The sequence below is a fragment of the Myotis yumanensis genome, unplaced genomic scaffold (assembly GCF_028538775.1).
Source record: "Myotis yumanensis isolate MYYU_CA2020_CCGP unplaced genomic scaffold, mMyoYum1.0.hap1 SCAF_11, whole genome shotgun sequence".
In the NCBI taxonomy this organism is placed as follows: domain Eukaryota; kingdom Metazoa; phylum Chordata; class Mammalia; order Chiroptera; family Vespertilionidae; genus Myotis; species Myotis yumanensis.
In genome coordinates, this window is record NW_027223762.1 from 25429304 (window position 1) to 25454946 (window position 25643).

At 40.8% G+C, this 25643-nt stretch overlaps 1 pseudogene; it reads right to left on the reverse strand.

The window, feature by feature from the left end:
• Window positions 1–143: 143 nt before the first annotated feature.
• LOC139019632 (small ribosomal subunit protein uS19 pseudogene) lies at window positions 144–16490 on the reverse strand (annotated as a pseudogene).
• Window positions 16491–25643: the final 9153 nt, after the last annotated feature.

The window sequence follows — 25643 nt, forward strand, 5'->3', positions numbered from 1 at the left end:
AGTTCCATCCTGGCCCCCTTAAATGAAACCGACTACCTACAAAAGCAGGGCCTAGGAGCTCAGGGCAAAGCCTGTATACCTGTAAATCTCCCATTATAACTTCCAATTTTGTTTTGCCTCTATTATTTATTTACTTATTTATTTTAGGTAAGTCTGTGCTTTTTATTAACTACTTGAGGAGGGATGAAGTGGGAGGAGTGGGTGGCTCCGATGCCAGGCCTGCGGCACTTCACTGGCTTGTACATGATGGAGAACTCACCCAGGTAGTGGCCAATCATCTCAAACTTGATTTCCACCTGATTGAAGGGCATGCCATTGTATACGCCAACCATGTTGCCCACCATCTCGGCAGGATGAGCAAGTCCAGGCGTGTCTTCACCACCTCCGGCTTCTCCATGGGCGGGGCCTCCTTTTTGGCCTTGCGCAGGTGCTTCAGAAGCGAGTGCTTCTTCCTTCAAAGGCCCGGGTTTAGCTGCCGCTGCCGGGCACTGTACAGCTGCACCAGCTGCTCATAAGACGTCAAGCAATTGATCGAGATCCACGCCGCGGTAGGTGAACTTGTGGAAGGTCTGCTGCTTCTTGTGCTCTACTTCCGCCGTCTTGTCGGTTCTTCGGAAAACCTGTTCTGCCTCTATTGCTCATAGGTGTCATATTCCCAACCCTCTGACTTTCATTTAGCTTCAAACTCTGGCTTGTGTGTCTGACATCAGGTGGCTATGGAGACCCTTTTCAGGCAAGCCACTCCAGCCTGGCTGGACCGCCTGGTCTCCTGGCATTTCCTCCCCAGCATTAACCAGGGAAACTAGAATGTGCCATAGCCATTTTTCTCCCCAATCTCGGTAGGCCCGTATTCTTCACTCCATCTTTCTACCCAGGATGGAAGGGTCAGAAACCAAGGGATACAATTACTAGACCAAAGAATGTTAGAGTTAGAAAGGACGATTTTCATCATTTAGCTAAAGAAATTTCATTTAAGGTGAAATGACTTGTTCCCGGTCATTCAGCAAATTCTAGGGTAATATGGCACCTAGATACACAGATGAACCTTTTTATTATGGTTGTTATTATTATTACCAATTCTTAAGGTTCCATAGGAAGATAACATTCTATTTGATCTGTAAGTACAGTCAGGTGTGATTCAGCCTAAATGAAAATGGACCGCAGGTCTAGCCCATGTCTTTGTTACTACTATATGGAGGAAGGAAATGTCACATTTCTTTTTTCAAAGTTCTCTGCTACCTGCTTGTTTGGTCCTCCTTCTGGGAAGAAGAAAGCAGGCCTAGTGTTGATACCTAACCTGGAAGGAGAGTGAAAGTAAAAACACATTTCTGAGAAAATGCTCCAGGTACAGCCAGCAGAAGCCCCATCTCTTTATGAAATGGAGGCAGAACCTAAAGTCAAAGGCCAGGTAAATATAGGAACAGACGTGGCTATTGGGGCTGTGGGTTGTGGAGAGAAGGGATTTGACAAATGGCAAAGGGGAATTGAGGTGAGAGGAGCTACTTGGTGAATGGATAAATCAGGCTGGAGTACAAACTCATTTATGGATGCTGAAAGTGTGGGATGAGTTGACCTAATTAAAAACTACAGAGGGAAAACCACATGTGGAAAACTACCTACTTGTAACCTCCCACCTGTAGTCAGAAAATGCAGTAAGACCCGATGACCCAATGGAATGTCTCACAGAGATCAGTTTTGCAGACAGTTACATAAAGGCTTTACAGCCAGTGAAAAAGATTCTCCAGACTTCTTCCCACTTCTGCCCCGGCCACAATGCCCTAGAGAGGTGTAGGCACAAGTTCCCCCATAATCCCTAAGGCAGTGTACATCTCATCATTCTTTTGACTCAACCATGGAAAATTTCTCATTATTTTTCCTGAAACCAAATTCTCTAAATATTTGTACCACCAGTGTTAAGTCACCCTACTCAAAACCCTGGAGTCAGCTTTGAATTTCATTAATCAGTTAATTCATTGAGAAAATATTATTGAATCCTTACTACATCATGGATACTGTGCAAGGTTCCAGGATACCCAGTAGCCAATAAATTTGCCTCATGGGACATATAGTCAAGAACTCACCAAATCTTATTACATCTACTTTCATAATGACAGTCATATTTATATCTGCTTTTTCCTACCACCATTCTGTTTAGTTTTCCAGCACCCTGTACCAGAACTTTTTCAGTAGCCTCCTGCTTTCATGTTTGCATTATTTCCTGCACTCTAATCTATTCTATATTCATTCATTCCTAAATATGATAGAGTGTCAGAAACACATGAGACTTACAAATATAGATTACTGGACTCCAAATCTACTGAATAAGAAAGATGGTAGGCCCCAAGAATGAAAAAAAAAAAATATATATATCTCCTATATAATAAAAGCCTAATATGCTAAGTGTCCTGTCGTCCAGTCATCCATTCAACCAATCAAAGTGTAATATGCTAATGATATGCTAAGGCTGCTCAACCACTCTCTATGACGTGCACTGACCACCAAGGGGCAGATGCTCCGACTGGTAGGTTAGCTTGATGCTGGGGTCTGGCTGATTGGGACTGAGGGAGAAGGGCTGGACATGTGGGCCGGACACGCCCTGTGGAGCCCTCCCACAGTCCCTCCTCAGCTGGCCAACCTCCTGCATCTCTCCCTGGCCCTGATCATGCACCAGTGGGGTCCCTCGGCCTGGCCTACACACTCTTGCAATCTGGGACCCCTCGGGGGATGTCAGAGAGCCAGTTTCAGCTCTATCCCGCAGGCCAGGCTGAGGGGCCCCACTGGTGCACCAATCTGTGCACCAGGCCTCTAGTGTGTGTGTGTGTGTGTGTGTGTATATATATATATATATATATATATATATATATATATATAATGTAAATACACTATATATACACTATCTGTATATCTATATCTATATCTAATCTATATATCATCTATCTATATATATATTTCAGAGGGGAAGGAAGAGGGAGAGAGAGATATAAACATCAATGATGAGAGAGAATTATCTATCAGCTGCCTCTTACATGCTCCCTACTGGGGATCGAGCCCCCAACCTGGCCATATGCCCTGACTGGGAATCAAACCGTGACCTCCTGGTTCATAGGTTGATGATCAACCACTGAGCCATGCTGGCTGGGCTATATTTTTTAAGGCTAACTCTATGATTCTGATACACAGCCAGGTTTGGGAACCATTGCTATATGTCACTAACAAATACAATTACAATTGCTCAAAAATTTTCAAGAAATTCTCATTGTCTACAGAATAAACTAAAATATTAGCCTGGCATACACTATTCCAATCTATCCTAATTTTCTTTTACAAAAATTCTAGCCTGCTTTTAATTATGTAACCTTGAGGAAAATCACTTAAATTGGTAAGTACAAAATCAAGGACACAGTCTTTAGTAGCTAGCCTGTGCTACAAAAACTCTTCTGTAAAAAAAATTTGAAGAAATAATGTATTTACTTCCTTCTCCAAATACATTTTTGGTGATGAGTTTTGTCCCCCATTCTTTGTTCCTTTCCTCTCCTGTTTCCCTTTCCTTCTGCTTCATGGTTTTCTTCTTATTTATTTCTTGTTTAAATTGTCATACTCACACTTGCTAAAGCAAACTAGTTCATTTTTATGTTGTAATCACAAAGTAATACATGTTTGTTTTAAAAAATTAATTACGAGAGAAAAATACAATAAAAGTGAAAGTGCCCCTTCTCTTCCACTCTAAAACTGCTCCTTGGAGGTGACCCCTATTAATGTTTCAGTGACGCAAAGCACATAAATATTTCTTACATTTTTACTTTATTTTATTATTATTATCTTTTATATTTTTATCACTTTCAGAGAGGAAGGGAGAGGGAGAGAGAGAGAAACATCAATGATGAGAGAGAATCATTGATTGGCTGCCTCCTGCATGCCCCACACTGGGGATCAAGCCTGCAACCTGGGAATTGAACCGTGACCTCCTAGTTCACAGGTCGATGCTCAACCACTGAGCCATGCTGGACAGGCACATTTTCACTTTCCATAGGGGTTTTGCACCTGCTCTTTGGATTGGTCCTACCCACAACCCCCAACCACATCTCTCTCTGTGTTGGCTCAGATCAGGTTTTTTACCCACTGGTTCAGCACCCATGTCTTGCAAACCCACTTGGGGATGCCCAGGACAATTGCTTCTCTCACACTACCTTCTTTCTGACTATAAGAAGTAGATTAACTAGTCATGCACTATTATTTTCTGGACCTCCTTTCAAAAAGTATTTTAGTTGCCATTAAAGCTCTTTTTTCTGCTATCACTTATTTTGGGGGTCCATGTTGCTTTTAGGATCTGCAGCATACAGTTTTCTGCAGTGCATTTTACTTACACCCAGAGAAGGTGGCTGTGAGATGATTTCTTGAGTCCTCGAAAGATTTCTTTTCGGTCACTTCTCCTCCCATATATTTCCTCTGCCAGAGGCCAAGGTTTGGAATCCCTCCAAAATTATTTGTGCAACAGCATTATTGATATATAATTCACACACCATACCTTTAAAGTGTACAGTTCCATGATTTTTAGTATATCCACAAACTTGTGCAACCATGATTATGGTAAATTTTAGAATACTTTTGTCACCCCCAAAAGAAACCCCATACCCATTAGCAGCCACTCCCCATTACCTCCCATGCTCTCAGTCCTAGGCAACAACTGATCAATTTTTTCTCTTTGTGGGTTTGCCCATTTTGGATATTTCACAAAAATGTGAAATCATACAATATGTCTTTGTGTTGGATGTGTGTGTGTGTGTGTGTGTGTGTGTGTGATGTCTTTCAGTTACTGTAATGTTTTTAAGGTTCATCCATGCTGTAAGCGTGTATCAGTATTTCATTCTTTTTTTATTGCTGGATCATATTCCATCATATAAATAAATCACATTTTATTTATCCACTTGTCAGTTGATGGACATTTGGATTGTTTACACTTTTTACCTATCTCTCTATATAAAAGCCTAATATGCAAAGTGTCCCTTTGAGAGTTTGACCAACCGGGAGTTCTATCGCTCGCTATGACATGTGCTGACCACTAGATGCAGCATGGAATGAAGGAAGGCCCTGGTCGGCAGCAGGCAGCCGCTAGGGACCCTACCCATGCACGAATTTTGTGCACCGAGCCTCTAGTTATAAATAATGCTATAAACATACATGTACAAATTTTTGTGTGGACATATGTTTTCATTTCTCTGAGGAGTGGAATTACTGGCCGGGTTCTTTTGCCCATTTTTAATTGAGTTATTTGTGTTTTTCTTATTGAGTTATTGAAGTTCTTTTTATATTCTAGATACAAGTCATTTATTAGACATATGATTTGCAATATTTTCTTTCTTCCTGTCAGTTGTCGTTTTACTTCCTTGATGGTATCCTTCAAAGCACACAGGTTTTAATTTTGATATTGTCCTATTTAATTTTTTTGTTGCTGTATTTTTGGTGTCATATGCAAGGAACCATTGGCAAAACCAAAGTCAAGAAGATATACACCTGTTTTTTATCCTAAGAGTTTTATACTTTTAGCTTATACATGTGGGTCTTTGATTCATTCTGAGTTAATTTTTGTATATAGTATGAGCCACATTCTTTTGCCTGTGGCTATTCAATTGTCTCAGCACCATTTGTTGAAGGGATTGTTTTTCCTCACTAAATTGTCTTGGTACCCCTCCAACAATTAAAAAAGACAGAACACCATAAAATTTTATATTTTTAGAGTTGGAAGGGACTTTAGGAATCTGTACTGGTCAGAATTTTTAGTTGCAGACTGCAAAATGAATTTTAGCTATTTTAATTGGAAAATAATTTATTAAATCATTGTTGGAAGGAAAGAGGCAGAAGCTTGAGGTTAGAGGTTCTCAAACTTGGTTGCACATCAGAACCAAGCTAATGCTCATATTATACCCCATGCCATAAACCACACTGTCGGGGTAGAATCTAGGCATTAGTGTTTTTAAAAAATATATATTTTTATGGATTTCAGAGAGGAAAGCGGAAGGAGAGAGAGAGAGATAGAAACATCAATGATGAGAGAGACTAACTGATCTCCTGCACACCCCCCTACTGGGGATCGAGCCCGCAACCCGCATGTGCCCTTGATTGGAATCGAACCCAGGACCCTTCAGTCTGCAGGTTGACACTCTATCCATTGAGCCAAACCAGCTAGGACTAGTGTTTGTCTTAAAAAAAAATATCTTCTCAGGCGAACCCAAAATGCCATCATTGAGAATCATGCTCTAGACTGAGCTTCTAGGAATAACATCTAGAACCACACTGCTGAACTTTCCTGGTGAGAGAGCTGCTGCCCAGAACAACAGAACAGACCTCAGAACAACACAGCCTCTGCCTTAATTTGCCAGCTGCAGCATCACTGACATCCCAGAAACATGCTGCCTCTGCTGTCACTTGTACTAGCAAAAATGAACTCCCAGTGCCCAGGCAGTTTCTGAGTCTCACATAGGTGTATCTGAATGGTAGAACCTGTCACACTCTCACATCTTAGCAGTAAAGGAATCTGGGAAAATCGTTTATTTGGATTTTTCATTGAGAAGGTGAGATTCACTATGTGGAGAACTATTAAAATGTGGTCAGCATGTTAAAAAAATTTTTTGGAGCACCCAAGAAAGTTAAATGTCCATTACAAGGTCAATTGTTTGGTTATAAATCTGGACATGCATCAGAGCCACATGGGGGAATTTTGCAATAATAAAGATTCTCAGACCACACCCCTGGAGAAGATGATTCAGTAGGTCTATTTGGGTTCTAGATTCTGCCAGGTTTAATGTATGCCCCTTAATCAGAAGCCTTTCACTTTCAATCAGACATAAGCTGAATCCTAACATATCTCCAGAGAAGCAACAGAGTGATATAGACTCATACTGAAGTGTAAATGACCAATAGAGCCTCAGGCTAGGATTTTAATCACAGAAATGGTGAACAGAAGGGGAGCAGAAAAGGGACTTAGGCTAGTAACTGTTAGGACTATGGTGTTTCTCAATCCTCTAGGATGGCCATTATCCACCTTTGGGAGAACTGTATAGAAAAGTCATTTTCAATATTTGAAGACATTTGGCAGATGAAACAATCTCTTACTATTTTCATAATAAAAACAACTGCAAGTAATGCTAGATAAAATCTCCCAGGCAATGAGGGTGTGCAGAAGGTGATGATTTCTAAGTTTAATATGTATAGAGGCTGTCAGAAACTTTGTGGGAGATGTGTATGAGAGTTTTATATTTATTTAAGTATGGCATTGTTTTTTTTTTAATTTTGTTTTATTGCTTAAAGTTTTACAAAGAGTATTACATATGTCTTCTCCCCCCCGCCCCCCCCCGCCCCTTGACATTCCCCCGGCCTCCCCTACCCCACAGTGTCTTATGTCCATTGGTTATGCTTATATGCATGCATTGTTCAAAAAGGTTGGGTAAGGCCGCCCTAAAATCACTGATTCTTCCTTTTAGGGGAAGACAGGGTGTGGATTCAATACAAAGCAGTAGGGGAGCCCTCTGAGGGCCATGTACTCCGATAGCTGCCCTTGTGCCCAGCAAATAAAGTGGCTCTTCCACAAGATTATAATTTTAAGGTACTCCTTAGAGTCTTCAGCATAGAATTTTTACAAATTACTGGAGCCACCTGGCTGTACCCCAGGTGACCATCGCCTCTTATTTAATGTGCTGCTTTTCACCAGGTCCTGGGTCAGGGCTACTTCAAATCACACCTTCCTGGAAGGCACATTGCTTTTTATCAACTGCTTGATTTATGATCAGCAAAAATCCGTAGCCCTCTGTGACCCTTCTAAAAAAATCCACCTTTCATAGTGTGTCCTCTTCAAAGGGAATATGTATTTTATTATTCATATTTTTTCTACCCTCATTTTTTCTATCAGTGCATTAGCTAGAAACAATACCTGGACCAGTGGTTTATGTGAGAGAGACTTGTGTTCAGGGAGAGAAGCCCTGCAGATAGAGAGCTGATTTCACAATGCCGAGAGCAATATGTAACGGCCTGTTCTCTGCCGGGAAAATGGGAATAGGAATTTGTACACATTTGTAAAGGCAACCTTAGGCAACTAAGGTTCAGCATGTTCTGAACCTTACTGGTTCTCATAACCTCTCTCCATATGTTTTCATAACCTCATGACTATTATGCCATAAGGGTGGAGGCAGGGGAGGGAAGATTGGCCAGAAGAATAAATCAGGTAATTAATTTGCTGTTAAAAAATTCCTAGCCATCTGATAGGTCATCCAACATCTATTAAACTGAATCTTTAAGACAGAAAAAGAGTTACCTATGATGCGGTGTTTCCTCTGAATATGGCTAACTGTAAATCAGGCAGATAGCAGGGAATCAGAATTGAAAGTAATCCAAATAAAACAGAATCTCTTCTATCTCTCATGGTTGCTTGGTAAAGTTCACATTATACCCCCCAAAATCAGTGTTAATTGCAGAACAGGGGTATAAGAAGGCTTTATTTTATATAGTCAAAACAGGAGCCATGGTGAATTAACTTTTATTATTATTTTTGCATATTAATGTGTTTTAATTTATTTTTTGACCTTCTGTAACTCTTTGATTTTATTTATTTTTTTGTTTTTTAATCATTATTTTTTACTTTTTCAATTACAGTTGACATACAATATATTAATTTCAGGTGTACACACCAGTGATTAGACACTATAAAACATATTAAGTGATCATTCCCAAAATTCTCTTACCTATTTGACACCTTACATAGTTATTAGAATATTATGACTATATTCCCTATGCTGTACTTTATACTCCCATGACTACTCTATAACTATTAATTGTACTTCTAAATTCCTTCACCTTTTCACCCATCCCCCCTTCCATCTGGCAATTGTCAAAGTATTCTCTGCATCTATGAATCTGTTTCTGTTCTGCTTGTTCATTTATTTTGATTTTTAGATTCAATTGCTGATAGATATGTATTCATTGCCATTTTATTATTCATATTTTTTCTCTCCTCCTCCTCCCCTTTCCTTCTCCTCCTCCTCATCCTCCTCCTCTCCTCCTCCTCCTCCTCCTCATCCTCCTCTCCTCCTCCTCCTCCTCCTCCTCCTCCTCCTCCTCCTCCTTCTTGTTCTCCTCCTCCTCTTCTTCTCCTCCTCCTAGACCCTTTAATATTGCACGTAATATTGGTTTGGTGGCGATGAACTCCTTCAGCTTTTCCTTGTCTGGGAAGTTCTTTATTTGACCTTCAATTCTAAATGATAGCTTTGCTGGGTACTGTAATCTTGGTTGTAGGTTCTTACTATTCATCACTTTGAATATTTCTTGCCACTCCCTTTTGGCCTGCAAAGTTTCTGTTGAAAAATCAGCTGACAATTGTATTGGTGCTCCCTTGTAGGTAACTAACTGCTTTTCTCTTGCTGCTTTTAAGATTCTCTTTTTGTCTTTAACCTTTGGCATTTTAATTATGATGTGTCTTGGTTTAGGCGTCTTTGGGTTCATCTTATTTGGGACTATCTGTCCTCCTGGACCTGTGAGTCTATTTCTTTCACCAGGTAAGGGAAATTTTCTGTCATTATTTTTTTCAAATAGGTTTCCAATTTCTTTTTTTTTTTTTTTTTTATTTATTTTTTTTATTTTTCGCTAAAAGTATTACAAAGTGTATTAGATAAGTGTCCTTTTTCCCCCCCGCCCTTGACAGACCCCTGCCCTCCCTTACACCCCAGTGTCTTATGTCCATTAGTTATGGTTATATGGATGCATACCAGTCCTTCGGTTGATCTCTTAATCCCCTCCCTCCTCCCCCCCAACCCTCCCTGGCCTTCCCACTGCAGTTTGACAATCAGTTTGAGGCAGCTCTGCCTCTGTATCTATTATTGTTCAAAAGTTTGTAATGGTCTTTATTATCCATGAATGAGTGAGATCATGTGGTATTTTTCCTTCATTGACTGGCTTATTTCACTTAGCATAATGCTCTCCAGTTCCATCCATGCTGTTGCAAATGGTAAGAATTCCTTCTTTTTTACAGCAGCATAGTATTCCATCGTGTAGATGTACCACAGCTTTCTAATCCATTCATCTACTGATGGGCACTTAGGCTGTTTCCAGATCTTAGCTATGGTGAATTGTGCTGCTATGAACATCGGGGTGCATATATCCTTTCTGATTGGTGTTTCTGGTTTCTTGGGATATATTCCTAGAAGTGGGATCACAGGGTCAAATGGGAGTTCCATTTCCAATTTTTTGAGGAACCTCCATACTGCCTTCCATAGTGGCTGCACCAGTCTGCATTCCCACCAGCAGTGCACAAGTGTTCCTTTTTCTCCACATCCTCTCCAGCACTTGTCGTTTGTTGATTTGTTGATGATGGCCATTCTGACAGGTGTGAGATGGTACCTCATTGTTGTTTTGATTTGCATCTCTCGGATGATTAGTGACTTTGAGCATGTTTTCATATGTCTCTTGGCTTTCTGAATGTCCTCTTTTGAAAGGTGTCTATTTAGATCCTTGGCCCATTTTTTGATTGGATTGTTTATCTTCTTTTTGTTAAGTTGTATGAGTTCCCTATAAATTTTGGAGATTAAGCCCTTATCAGATATGACGTTGGCAAATATGTTTTCCCACGAGGTGGGTTTTCTTGTTGTTTTGTTGATGGTTTCTTTTGCTGTGCAGAAGCTTTTTATTTTGATGTAGTCCCATTTGTTCAGTTTCTCTTTAGTTTCAACTGCCCTAGGAGCTGTATCAGTGAAGAAATTGTTTTGGCATATGTCTGAGATTTTGCTGCCTTTGTATTCTTCTAGAATTTTTATGGTTTCCTGTCGTACATTTAAGTCCTTTATCCATTTTGAGTTTATTCTTGTGTATGGTGTAAGTTGGTGGTCTAGTTTCATTTTCTTGCATATATCTGTCCAATTTTCCCAACACCATTTATTGAAGAGACTATCTTGGCTCCATTGTATGTTCATGCCTCCTTTGTCAAAAATTAATTGAGCATATTGGTTCGGGCTAATTTCTGGACTCTCTATTCTATTCCACTGATCTATATGTCTGTTCTTGTGCCAGTACCAGGCAGTTTTGAGAACAGTGGCTTTGTAATACAGCTTGATATCTGGCATTGAGATCCCACCTACTTTGTTTTTTCTCAGGATCGCTGCAGCTATTCGGGGTCTTTTTTTATTCCAGATGAATTTTTGGAGAGTTCGTTCTAGATCCTTGAAGAAGGCCATTGGTATTTTAATGGGAAGTGCGTTGAATGTATAGATTGCTTTGGGTAATATGGACATTTTAATGATGTTGATTCTACCAATCCAAGAACATGGTATGTTCTTCCATCTGTTTATGTCTTCCTCTATCTCTTTTTTCAACGTCCTATAGTTTTCTGAGTAGAGGTCTTTTACCTCTTTAGTTAAGTTTATTCCTAGGTATCTTAATTTTTGGGGTGCGATGGTAAATGGGATTGTTTTTATAATCTCTCTTTCTGAAAGTTCACTATTGGTATATAGAAATGCCTCGGATTTCTTGGGGTTAATTTTGTATCCTGCTACATTGCCAAATTCATGTATTAAGTCTAGTAGTTTTTTGATGGAGTCTCTAGGGTTCTGTATGTATAATATCATGTCATCTGCAAATAAGGACAGTTTTACTTCCTCTTTTCCAATTTGGATGCCTTTTATTTCTTCTTCTTGTCTAATTGCAATGGCTAATACTTCCAGGACTATGTTGAACAGGAGTGGAGAGAGTGGACATCCCTGTCTTGTTCCTGTTCTTAGGGGAAATGGTGTTAGTTTTTGTCCATTGAGTATGATGTTGGCTGTGGGCCTGTCATATATGGCTTTTATTATGTTGAGGTATGATCCTTCTATTCCCACCTTGCTGAGAGTTTTTATCAAAAATGGGTGTTGAATTTTGTCAAATGCTTTTTCTGCATCAATTGATATGACCATGTGGTTTTTTTCTTTCAATTTGTTTATGTGATGTATCACGTTTATTGATTTACGGATGTTGTACCATCCTTGCATCCCTGGGATAAATCCTACTTGGTCATGGTGTATGATCCTTCTGATGTACTGCTGGATCCGATTTGCTAAGATTTTGTTGAGGATTTTGGCATCTATGTTCATGAGGGATATTGGCCTGTAATTCTCTTTCATTGTGTTGTCTTTACCTGGTTTTGGTATTAGGGTGATGCTAGCTTCATAAAATGTGTTTGGAAGTGTTCCATCCTCTTGGACTTTTTGTAGTAATCTGAGGAGGATAGGTTTCAGTTCTTCCTTAAAAGTTTGGTAAAACTCCCCTGAGAAGCCGTCTGGTCCTGGGCTTTTGTTTGCTGGAAGCTTTTTGATGACTGCTTCAATTTCTTCCATCGTTATTGGCCTATTGAGATTTTTAGATTCTTCCTGATTGAGTTTTGGAATGTTGTATTTTTCTAGGAATTTGTCCATTTCCTCCAGGTTGTCTAGTTTGTTGGAGTAGAGTTGTCCATAGTATTGTTTAACAATCATTTGTATTTCTGTGGGGTCTGTTGTTATTTCGCCTCTATCATTTCTGATTTGGTTTATTTGGGACCTCTCTCTTTGCTTCTTGGTGAGCCTGGCTAGGGGTTTGTCAATCTTGTTTATCCTTTCAAAGAACCAGCTCTTGGTTTCATTGATTTTCTGTATTGTTTTTTTGGTCTCTATTTCATTGATTTCTGCTCTAATCTTTATTATCTCCTTCCTTCTGCTCACTCTGGGCTTTTCTTGTTGCTCTCTTTCTAATTCTTTGAGTTGTAGAGTTAGATGATTAACTACCATTTTTTCTTGTTTTTTGAGGTAGGCCTGTAGAGCTATAAACTTCCCTCTCAGGACTGCTTTCATTGTGTCCCAGAGGTTTTGGATTGTTGTGTTTTCATTGTCATTAGTGTCCAGGATGTTTTTAATTTCTTCTTTGATGTCATCGGTAACCCAATCAATATTTAATAACATGCTATTCAGCTTCCAAGTGTTTGAGTATTTTGGGTTGTTTTTATTGTGGTTTATTTCTAACATTATGCCATCGTGGTCTGAGAAGATGCTTTTTATGATTTCAATCTTCTTGAATTTGTGGAGACTTTGCTTGTGACCCAATATGTGGTCTATTTTTGAATATGTCCCATGAGCACCTGAGAGGAATGTATATTCCGCAGCTGTGGGGTGAAGTGTTCTGAAGATGTCAATTAAGTCCATCTGATCTAGTGAGTCATTTAGGATTGCTGTTTCTTTGCTGAGTTTTTGTCTAGCGGATTTATCCAGTGATGTTAGTGGTGTATTAAAGTCCCCTACTATGATTGTGTTGTTGTCGATCTCTCCCCTGATACCTTCCAGGAGTTTTCTTATGTATGTGGGTGCTCCTGCATTGGGTGCATATATGTTTATCAGGGTTATATCCTCTTGTTGTATTGATCCCTTTAGTATTATGAAGTGGCCTTCCTTATCTCTGGTTATGGCCTTCACTTTGAGGTCTATTTTGTCGGATATAAGTATTGCTACCCCAGCTTTTTTTTCATTTCCATTTGCCTGAAAGATATTTTTCCATCCCTTCACTTTCAGTCTGTGTGAGTCCCTTCTAATGAGGTGGGTCTCTTGTAGACAGCAAATGTATGGGTCATGTTTTTTTATCCATTCAGCCACTCGATATCTTTTGATTGGACCATTTAGTCCATTTACATTTAAAGTTATTATTGAAAGGTACTTGTTTGTAGCCATTTCTATTTTTTTGTGGCTGCTTTCTTTCTGGGCTTTTTATTTCTTCTTTTTACACCAGTCCCTTTAGCATTTCTTGCATTGCTGGCTTGGTGGTGATGAACTCCCTTAGCCTTTTTTTGTCTGTGAAGCTTCTTATTTCCCCTTCAATTTTGAATGATAGCCTTGCTGGATAGAGTATTCTTGGATTCAGTCCTTTGCTTTGCATCACTTTGTAGATTTCCGTCCATTCTTTTCTGGCCTGATGTGTTTCTGTTGAGAAATCGTTTGATAATCTGATGGGGGACCCTTTGTAGGTAACTCTCTGTTTCTCTCTTGCAGCCTTTAAGATTCTCTCTTTGTCTTGTACATTTGCCATCGTTATTATGACGTGTCTTGGTGTCAGTCTTTTGGGGTTCATCTTGCCTGGGACTCTCTGTATTTGTGTAACTTTTTTCTTCCCCATATCTGGGAAGTTTTCTGTCATTATTTCTTCAAATAGATTTTCTAATCCTTGCTGCTCTTCTTGTCCTTCTTGCAGCCCTATTATGCGTATGTTACTTCGTTTCATGTTGTCCTGAAGCTCCCTTAGGCTCTCCTCCTGTTTTTTAATTCTTTTCTCCAGTTGCTGTTCAGATTGAGCTTGTTTCTCTGCCTTATCTTCTAACTCACTAATTCGGTCTTCTGCTTCTTCTAGTCTGCTGTTGAAACTTTCCATGGTGTTTTTGATTGTAGCTATATCACTTTTCATTTCTTCCTGATTCTTGCATAGGTTGTTGATTTTCTCATCCATCCGGTGAATGAATTGTACAACCATCATTCTGAATTCTTTTTCTGTCATGTTGCACGCTTCAGCTTCATTAATTTCCTTTCTTGGTGATTCTTCATTGTCTTTCCTCTGGGTATTGTGTCGTCTCTTCATTCTGATTATCTCCTGATGGTTCAAAGGTTGAGTTGCGTGGGCCTGGGCCGTGCACAGTGGGAGGCTCCCACCACCCTAGTGTCACTGAAGAGCTCTGACACTAAGATGTGTGGTTGTTGTTGGTTGGTGGGAACCAGGCTCGCTCTGTGTCAGTGTTGCCAACACTCAATGTGGCCTCGCGCGTGCCCTTAGAATTAGGGACCCTGCCTGCACTGTGCTGAAATAGAGGCCCCCCTGACGCGTGTTTAGCACCAGAGCAGAGCCCCCTAGCTTGCGCCAGGAGTCAGAGTTCCCCAAGAGTTCAGTATCAGAGTCTCTGTTGCTTCGCGCAACCTCACCTTGAGAATCAGGGTCCCTGTGTGCCCTTGCACCAGGAATTGGATTCACTGGCTCTTAGTATGAATGCACAGGAAATCAGGATCTCAGGCGCAGGTGATAAGAAACACAGTCAAGTCACTGGTGCTTGGTGCTGCCTCCTGCCCTGAGAAACGGGGTTTCTGGGCCTGTGCTAGGCGGACAAACTCCCGTTCGCGCGATTGCTCCCAGCCCAGGGCTCTGATGCCAGCAGTGCGCGCAGGATTAGTTCCTGGTGCTGTGCGCGTTTTTGCTCCCAGCCCAGGGCTCTGATGCCAGCAGTGCGCGCAGGATTAGTTCCTGGTGCTGTGCGCGTTTTTGCTCCCAGCCCAGGGCTCTGATGCCAGCAGTGCGCGCAGGATTAGTTCCTGGTGCTGTGCGCGTTTTTGCTCCCAGCCCAGGGCTCTGATGCCAGCAGTGCGCACAGGATTAGTTCCTGGTGCTGTGCGCGTTTTTGCTCCCAGCCCAGGGCTCTGAAGCCCGAAGTGCGCATAGGATCAGTTCTAAGGTGCTCGCGCACTTTCAGGCCAAAGTTTCTGCAGCGCTGAGGCCCCGGCAAGGGGTAGGTCTATCAGTTAGTTACTCTGGCACTGCCCGCGATCCTGGGGGAAGGGGGGATGGGCTCTGCTACTCACGGATCTGCAGCAGGGATCTCCGAACTTTCCGTGTCTGCAGGTCTGTAGCTGTGGTCACAGGTCTCTGTCCCCAGTGGCTGCAGGGTCCTGGTATGCATCTGAGATCAGACTGGGTGGTGCTGAGGCCAGGATCCTAGTCTCAAGCAGCTCTGTTTCCCAAGATGGCGTGGTCGCTGTGCCTCTGCTGGCCGCCCAGGAGTGTCCGCCCCTCCGTGGAGGGGCGCAGGCCTCCTCTGGGCTCCCGCAGTCGCGCCGCCCGCAAGTCGCCGCCTCCAGGTTAGTAGCCGCTGGGTTAGTAGCCGATCTCTGGATGCCGGTAGGTAACCGCTTCCCAAGATGGCGAGGTCTCGCCGCTGCGCTGGCGCCCAGGGGGAAGTTTCAGCCTCAATCTCTAACCATCCGCAATTTTCAGGAGTTCTCTGTCTTTCCTGGCTGCAGACTGTCTCTCAGCTGAACCTCCCCAGCTTGATCGGGCTGGTTGTTACCCGTTTCAGCTGCTTGCCCCTATCTGCTCCGGGACGAAGGACCAACACGTCCGTCTAAGCCTCCGCCATTTTTTTCAGGTTTCCAATTTCTTGCTCCTTCTGGCACCTCCATGATGTGGATATTGGTACACTTTAAGTTATCCCAGAGGCTCCTTACACTCTCTTTATATTCTTGGATCCCTTTTTCTTGTTGTTGTTCTGATTGGGTGTTTTTTGCTTTCTTATATTCTAGATTCTTGATTTAATTCTTGGAATTCTCTACTCTACTGTTGAATCCCTGTAAATTATTCTTTATTTCAGTTAGTATATCCTTAATTTCTGACTGGTACTTTTTTATGTTGATGTTCTCACTAAGTTCCTTGAAGTTCTCACTAAACTTCTTTAAGTTTTCAATAAGTTCCTTGAGCATCCTTATAACCATTGTTTTAAACTCTGTACTGGTTGTTTCCTTGGTTCCATTTCATTTAGTTCTTTTTATGGAGATTTCTCCTGTTTTTTTCATTTGTGACATGTTTCTTTGTCTCCAGATTTTGGCTGCTTCCCTGTGTTTGTTTCTACGTATTAGATAGAGCTGATATGTCTCCTGGACTTGGTAGAGTTGCCTTGTGTAGTAGGTGTCCTGTAGGGCCAGGTAGCTTATCCTCCCCAGTCACCTGAGCTGGGCATTCCAGGTGCACCTCTGTGTGAGCTGTGTGTACTGTCCTATTGTAGTTGAGCCTTGATTGATGTTGGCATCACTGGGAAGGATTGACCCTCAGGCCAATTGGTTGTTAGGATTGGCTGCAACTACAGCTGAAGAGCTGTTGTGCAGGAAATGCCCCTATGTTGCAGGACTTGCTTCAGTGGGGTTTTGGTGCTCACCGAGTCCACCCCTTGAGTGTGTGGCTCATGGAAGTGGTAGGATTGTAATCTAGCGTGGTCGAAGCTGTCCACTAGGTGCACTGGCTCTGGAGCCTTCAGGAAGTGCTAAGTCAGCTACTAGTATCTGTGCCCTGCCCAGGGACACCCAGCACGAGCTACAGAGTGATCTGTAGATGGCTGCTACTTGTGTTGAGCTTGGAAGTGCCCAGGAGAAACCAAGCTGTGAACCAGGGCAGGCTGCTGCTAGTGCTGTGTCTTGGGCCACTTATTGAGAGGTACAGGGCATGTTGATGCCAGCTGCTGCTTGTTTGAGAGATTTTAGGACAGTCTGAAGCATGAGGCAAGAGAGGCCAGTTGTATGGAAAAGTCACTGGAAATGGTTTGGATAAGCCTGCAAGTAGGGAGGGTCAGGGTCTCAGAGAATCACCAGGGCGGGGTGAACAGTATGAGCTGGGTTGATGAAGATTCAGATATGGTGCCTGCCTCTTGGCTCTGTGGTGGGGAGGGCTCAGAAAAGGAACACTGGCCTCTGTCAGCACTTCTGTCTGGGAGAAAGCTGCCCCTCCAGCTCTCGCCCTGATTCTAGACAAGTTAGTTTCTCTCTGAATGTGCCAGGTTCCTTTTAAGCTGCTGCCCCAGTGCTGGAGCTCAGAGGGAGTGAGTCCAAGTAAGTCTGTGCACGGGCCCTTTTAGAGGAACTGCCTGGGATTCCTGCAGCTTCTGTGTCACTCAGCCACAATCCCTGCTTGTTTTTACAGCCAGAAGTTATGGGGACTTCTCTTCCCAGTGCTGGAACCCTGGGATAGGGGACATGGTGTGGGGTAGGGCCCCCTTGCTCCTCAGGGAAACCTTCACAGCCAAGATATTCCTCCAGATTTTAAATCGCCACACATGAGTGTGGGACCAGCCAGTTCATAATTCCGCCCTGTGTCTCTGTCCCTCCTACCAGTTTCTCTGTGCCGCTTCTTTAACTTCCTAGTTGAAGGACTTCTGTTCAGCTAGATTTCAGGTGGTTCTGAATGACGGTTGTTCTGTATTTTAGTTGTAAATTTTGATGTGGTTGTGGGAGGCAGCGGGTACCACGTATACCTATGCACCATCTTGATCAGAATTTCTGAGTTAACTTTTAATTGCTTGTGAATAGATAGGGAATTTGAACAAGGGAGCAAGGTATGGAAGTGGAAAGCTAGTTAACTATTAAAAGGAGAAGCCATGGCGGCCTGCATACTCCTGACTGTTGCTCTGAGAGCTAGGAGGTTCAGGTAACTTGTGACCAATCCTGTTCCTTCAGAAACAGGAAGGGAGCTGCCACCTCTGGATAAACTTACAACAGTATTAGAGCACCTTGCAGGTATAGAAACGAAGCACAGCATTATAGGAGACCCTGTAAAATGTCAGGAAGGATTGATTGGCAAAGGCTGAAATGAATGCTAACGCTCACATTGGGGAAGATGTAGTGACATAGGCCTTTTCATATAGTGCTAGTGGGAGTATAAATTGCTATAGTCTTTCTAGGCGCTTAAGCAGTTTTTTTCCAAAACTTTAGATGTGCATTTCTTTTGACCTAGAAATTCTATTTCTAAAATTTTCTTTAACAACTTAACAAAGATGTATGTACCAGGATGTTCCTGCCAATGCTTTTATAGTAGGAAACTACCTAAGTAGAGAATATTTAAGTAAATTATAGTGCGTTGATACAAAGGAATACTATGTAACTATTATAAAGGAGACCTGGAAAAGATACACAGAAAATGTTAGAAGAGATTTCCTCTGGATTACAAAATTTCAGGATGATTTCTAAATATAGGGAAAGGAAACAAATTTAGGAAGAACTCCTTGCCCTCTAATAAGGGCAAAGTAAAGTTAATTTTCTTTTTCAGTATTAGGGCTCCACCTTTGAGGCACCTAAAGAAAGGTAGTTGTTGCACTTTTCCCATTTAGAGGAGAAGCTTTGAGTAATTATATTTCAACCAATGAAGTCAAGAGGCCATTAGAGAATTTTTCTGAGGGAAAACTTTCTAGAGAATCTGTGTTTAACCAAGGCTTAGAGTTATTTTGCTAGCTGTGGATATATTAAAGTTATACATAGAATAAATGGTTGCGCAATAAACAAATGAATAAATGAAGTGAATGCTTTTAGAGGTAGAAGGGACAAGAGAAACTGTTCAAACTCTCACTCTACAAATGGGGTGCTCAGAGTCAGCACCTACAGACTCACAGCTAGAGACAGGTGCACACAGCTGGTAGTTGGTAGATCTAAGACTACAGTCCAGAGCTCCTAACTAGTGCACTCAACACTGCTAAGGTCCATTGTGACTTCACAAAATCAAGAGATCTGTGATTCCCTTCCATCTCCAAGGAGAGATGGTCCCCAAGTTCTGTAAGTGCTGCTTGGATGTAATCACTAACTATTGGCAGAATACTGTTTAAGGCTGTGGTTTCATTTGGAGCTGCTGATAATTATAGTATTTTATACATGGGGGTTGTGCCCAATAAATTCTTGACCACTGGTAATCAGGATGAGGATGCGGTTTCTTTTGCTCTCGAAGGGACACTCGCAGTGTCTCCTACTCTATGTCCAGCCCCCTGTGACTATAGGTACAGTCAGGGTGGGGCAGTGGTTTGCAGCTGAGGAAGCACAATTTTCTCTTTCCTCCTAAAGAACCTGCCTGCAGCAAAGCTGTAGAGTATGTGTTTTTAGACTCCTTTTGTCTTTTCCAGTATTCTTCTTATCCACCTGCTGCTTTTCTTCTCCATTTCCTCTTCCCAGGTTTGCATAAACCTCCCAGTCACCTATCCTATGTTCACATTGAAAGACCATAAACGGCATTAAATAAATGTATGGGTTCTAAATAAAATTAAATAGTGTTTCATTGTGGAAAGTTTCAAATATACACAAAAGTAGCATGATGCCTATGTCCCCATTACTTAGCCTCATCAATGCCAAAATTTTGCTAATCTTCTTTCAACTATTCTCCCTCTCAACTTCTTTTTGAGTATTTAAAAGTACTTCCCAGACATCATATTATTTCATTCATAAATACTGTAGAATGAATTCCTGAGAAAGAATTAAAAAACCCAACAATATTATGCCATTAGTTCACAAGAAAATAACAATAATTCCTTAATATTATCTAACAATTCATGTTCAAGCTTTCTCAATTGCCTCAAAAATGTATTTTTAAAATTACTTTAATTGACTCAGAGTCAAAACAAGGACTATACATACTATTTGGTCACTATATTTTCCAAGTCTGTTTTTTAAAAACATATTTGTCTGTCTATCCATTTATCCACCTATCCATCTACCCATCTATTTTTTTTTATTGTGGTAAAATTCCCATAGCATAAAATTAATCATTTTAAAGTGAACAATTCAGTGGCATATAGTGGAGTCACAATGTTGTGCAGGCACCACCTCTATCTAGTTCTAAAACATTTCCTAATCCCAAAAGGAAACTAGAATCCCCTTCATCAGTTGTTCCTCATTCCTACCTCCCACCAACACCTGGCAGCCACCAGTCTGCATTCTATCTCTATGGATTTATCTGTTTTGGCTATTTCATAAAATGGAATCATTCAATATACGACTTTTTGTGGATTTTCCCTTTAGGATAATGTTTTTGAAGTCCATTCAGATTGTAGCAGATATCAGTACTTTATTTCTTTTTCTTGCTAAATAATATTGAATTGTATGGATATACCACAATTCATTTATCCATTCATTTGTTGATGGAGATTTAGGCTGTTTTCACTTTTTTTTTTTTTTTTTTTTTTTTTTTTAGATTTACTTACTGTAAGTAATTTTTTCTTTTCTTTTCACCTTTTGGCTATTGTGAATAGTGCTGCTATGGACATGTGGGTGCATATATTTGTTTGAGTACCAATTTTCAATTCTTTTGGGTATATATCCTGAGGTAGAATTGCTGGGTCATATAGTAAACTTACTAGTATGCCTAACATTTTGAGGAACTGTCAAACTGGTTCCACAGGGGCTGCACCATTTTCCATTCCCACTAATGTATGAGGGTTCCAATTTTCCCACATCTTGACAGCACTTGTATTTTCTACATTTTTTATTATAGCCATCCTCATGGGTGTGAAGTGGCATCTCATTGCTGTTTTGATTTGCATTTCCCTAATGACGAATGATGTTGAGCATTATTTCATGTGCTTCTTGGCCATTTGTACACTTTATTTGGAGAAATGTCTATTTAAGCCCTTTGCTCATTTTAAAATTGGGTTCTTTGTCTTTTTAGTATTGTTGTCTTTTAAAATTTAATAGTTTCTCCACCACCCTCTCCTGTCTTATGCTTATTTATTTGTTGAACAAACTGGGTCATTTGTCCTGTAGAATTTCTCTCATTCTGTTTTTCGCTGACCATTTCCATATGGTATAATTTAACTTGTTTCTCTATCTCTTCATATCCTGTAAACAGGTACTTTAGAACTAGAGGCTTGCTTAAATTTATTTTTTATCCTGGTATTTTTTTTATTGTTGACACTATTACAGATGTCCCCCATTTCCCCCTTCTTTGCCCACCTCCACCCAGCCCACCCCCTACTCCCCTAGCCTTCACCACACTGTTGTCTGTGTCCATGGGCTATGCATATATGTTCTCTAGCTAATATCTTCACCTTCTTTTATCCATACCCTCCCAACTCCCTTCCCTCTGACTAAATTTATTTTTTGGAGTAGAGAAACTTCATAGGTGGCCCTGTATCCTTCCTACCACATTACATTAAGAAGCACATGATGTCTAGTTGTCCAGTTTTTAATTACCAAACTATATGTTGAGGAACTCTAAAGTTCTGCCGGGTTACAGGGCCCTTCAAATGGTTAATTCAAATTTCATTAAAAAATATACAATTGATTATTGCTTTTCTGGATTTCTTCAGATTTAGGAGGAAGCTATGTAAGTGAGCTCTAGTCCTTCTCCACCCTGCTTCAGTCAGAGTCACTCTGCCTTTTACTTACCAGGGTCCTAGATAAGATTTCATTAGAAAAAGTATTATACTAATTTAAAAAATATATAAAATAAAAATGATAATATAATGAACCCCTTCTAAAATATTAGGAGATTGATTATGTTACCCTTTCCAGAGGTATTTACACTTGGCCCTCTGGATCCATGGATTTTGCATCCATGGATTCCACCAACCATGGCTCAAAAATATTTGAAAAAAAAAGTTAAGTTGTTGTAGACACATACTATGTACTTAGGCCTATGATGATTGTCTGTACGGAACACGTACAGACTTTTATTTTCTTTCATTATTCCTAAAAAATACAGTACAATAACTATTTAAATAATAGTTATTTAAATACTTGCATTGCATCAGGTATTATCAGTTATCTAGAGATGACTTAAAGTATATGGAAGGATGTGCATAGATTACATACATATAAGGGACTTGAGCATTTGTGGATTTTGTTATCCACCGGGGGGGGCCTGGAACCAATCCCCCCGCAGATCATGAGGGATGACTGTCTATTATAACTGGGGACTCTGGAAGTCAGAAAGGTCTTAGACTCAATGGGAAAAAAATTTTTAATGCATGCAATGGACAACACCGGTGGGAGACAGAGTGGAGTTTTCCTGATGCTCTGCAAATCAAACAACATAGGAACTGCTGTAATCTCCCCAACTGATGGCTGCTTCCCCTTCAAATCATATGTCCTTGACCCATTACATGAAACTGGACTTTGAATAATAGCAATTTGCACTTTATTTTTATTATTATGTTTTAATTTTATTGATTTCAGAGAGGAAGGGAGAGGGAACGAGATAGACACATCAATGATGAGAGAGAATCATTGATCGGCTGCCTCCTGCATGCCCCACACTGAGGATTGAGCCCACAATCCAGGCATGTGCCCTGACCAGCAATCAAACCATGACCTCCTGGTTCATAAGTCGATGCTCAACCACTGGGCTACATGGCCTGGGTGCAACTCACACTTTAAAGTTGAGCCTAAAGCTTTATAAAATGACCACAGTCTAAAATGGGAAGTGTGTGAAGTGGGAATAGCTGAGAACCTGGCAAGTGCCTCTGGTGTAGTATACAGATGCCCTTCAAGTGTCTTTTGCTGGAAAGACCTCTAATTCTGATCACAAGAAAATATCCTCCATCTTTCTGACACAGAATATACACACTCTCTGTGATACCTTAAATCAATATCTGATCGTCCAGCGGACTCTTTTCCTGGTATTCCATTAAAATTGAGCTTCTCTCTATAACTGAATGTTGAACACATCAAGATGATGATTAATTAATTCCTTGTCCCCAGAATTTTGGAGGCAAAGTCTTCAGTCTTCTTGTGATTAAAAGGAAATTTATGAACTTTTGCCTCAATTCTAGTTTAATCCTCAAGTGTCTGCTTTTTAATCATCAAAGCATTATAAAGTCTGCCCTTCCTGGAACTAGGAACAGCAGGATGGACACACAGCTGGATCCCATTGCAGGCAGATGGGAAGAGCACTGAGCCTCCATATTTCCTCTGAAATGAGAAGGCTCTAGTTCTGATTATGCTGTTGTTCTTCTCTGCAGTATTGTTTCTGGAAGAGAAGATTTTGCCAGTCTGTGTTATCATTACCACCAGTACCACTACGATCATGATGCCTATATTCCAACATAATGTTGGAAGAGAGGGACAATTACTGCCTCTCTTGACCTTTTGAAGCTGAGAAAAAAAGGGCTGTAGAAGCAAAGGACGATAAAACAGCTAGTTAAAGGTTCAGATCAGCTGCTGATCTCACAAAACCCAAATCTACTATAGAAACTCAATCACCTTTCTAATTGTCCAGACAGAATCCTCATGAATTGTCCATAAAGATTTCAGTTAAATTTTACTAGTTTTTATCCAAACTGGTAAAAAGAGGTATATATAATAAAAATGATTTTTTAGACATATCAAGGTATATCAGCACCCACGCCATTTCCCCAAGTTTGTCCCCCAACTAATAGGTTTCAGAGTGATTGGAAGGAGGGCTGGTACCAAGCGTACATAGAAAATGAAGATGCATAACAGGCCTTCCAGGGGACCTCCTCCCTGTTCATCAGACTGCATTCCTTATGATATAGAAATCATACTTTGTATGTACAGATTTAGATACAAGATGTTCATTGCAGTGAACAACTGGCAAGAACCTAAATGTTCAACAGTGGAAAGACAGGGAAATATACCTCAATTTTGAAACATTAAAAAGGATGCTTCATGAAGTAGGTTGATGCGGGAAGATGTTCATGATAAACTAGGTGAAAAATAAGGTGGGGGGAAATTTTATGTATTTAAGTCTTGAAGAAACTATGTGTGCTTTATTTGGGAGGAGGAAGGAGGTCCTATTCTAAGCTTTTTAGTATATCTGCCTGTGGAAGGCACAGACATTTTGAATCAATGGGGGAGAGTGAGAAAATTTCAACTTGGGAACAAGAAAGGCAGAAAAAGCCTAGATCACATTGGAGCAGCCTTAGTATTAGAAAAATGGGGGAGGGGCAGATGGGAAAATGAATGAAGTAAATGAAGGCTTGATTTGATGTTCCAAACTCCAACCTTTGAGTTTGGTTCAAGTACCTCCATTATGAGGGTGAGGGAATAATGTCAATGCCCAGGCCAAGCTGACATGAGGTGGAAAACATGATGTTTCTGTCTTTGTATTTTTTTTTTTTACCTCTGTCTTCTTTCTTTACCTGCTTGGTAATAGTGGGAAGACCTTATGGTTCTCTCCTGCATATCCCAAAGTCCAGGAGTGAAGTTACATCAGCTCGACCAACAAAAGGGGAGGGGCTCAAATAGAGATGGAGTGATAACTGGGACACCACACAGGTGGATCCTCTTTCCAAGTGGCAGTTCACTGCCTTAAATGCCCCAGGTAGAGAAACGCAGGTCAGGATTCAGAGCCCAACGTCAAACATAGGGTGCTTTGTTTCAACAGATTAAAAAGCAACTCATGGTATCACTACAAATATATCTGAAAGGTGTTGGCAACTTCAAAGGTATTCATTAAGAGATCTTCTCATTACAGCCCCTTCAAGTTTACTAAACTGTATAAAGGCACTTTTATAAAAGCAGGCCCAGTAGGCCTTTTAATAAAGACCTCCTGTAGATAACTGGACCAGGAGAACTGTGTTGAAGGCCTGGAATGGCGAGCAGTGTGTTGTGATGTGTTTCCTAGGGCAAAGTTCCTAACCCTTCACCCCGGTTTCCTTTTTAAAACCCAGCCTTATAGGGACATTGAGATGATTAAGTAATATTGTTTATGAACAAACTCATTAATGTTAATCTTTATAGGTAAAACAAAATGCTCACAATTACCATCTGAACTAAAACCTGTGATACTTTGGGATTCCAGGAACCTCCCAAGTGAATCAGACCTAATAACAAGCAATAGGAGAGGAAGGTTAAACTCAACCCACTCCTTGGGGTTCAGAAAGAACAAAATGGTGGGGTATTGAAGGAAAGAGGCTATTGGAAGATCAGGATTCGAATAAGAATTGGAAAAAATATTCTTTCATTCTCCTAATGTTCAAATGATCTCACTTAGTTTAAAGAAGTGAAACCTATAGGGTCTGGTTAAAATTTTGAAGCTTTCTGAAAGGTTGGTCACAAAGATAAGAAAAAAGGGAAGAGCCATTGTTGGACCGATGAAGTAACATACATACACTGTAATTTTGAACCCTGGACAAAAACATCTACAGT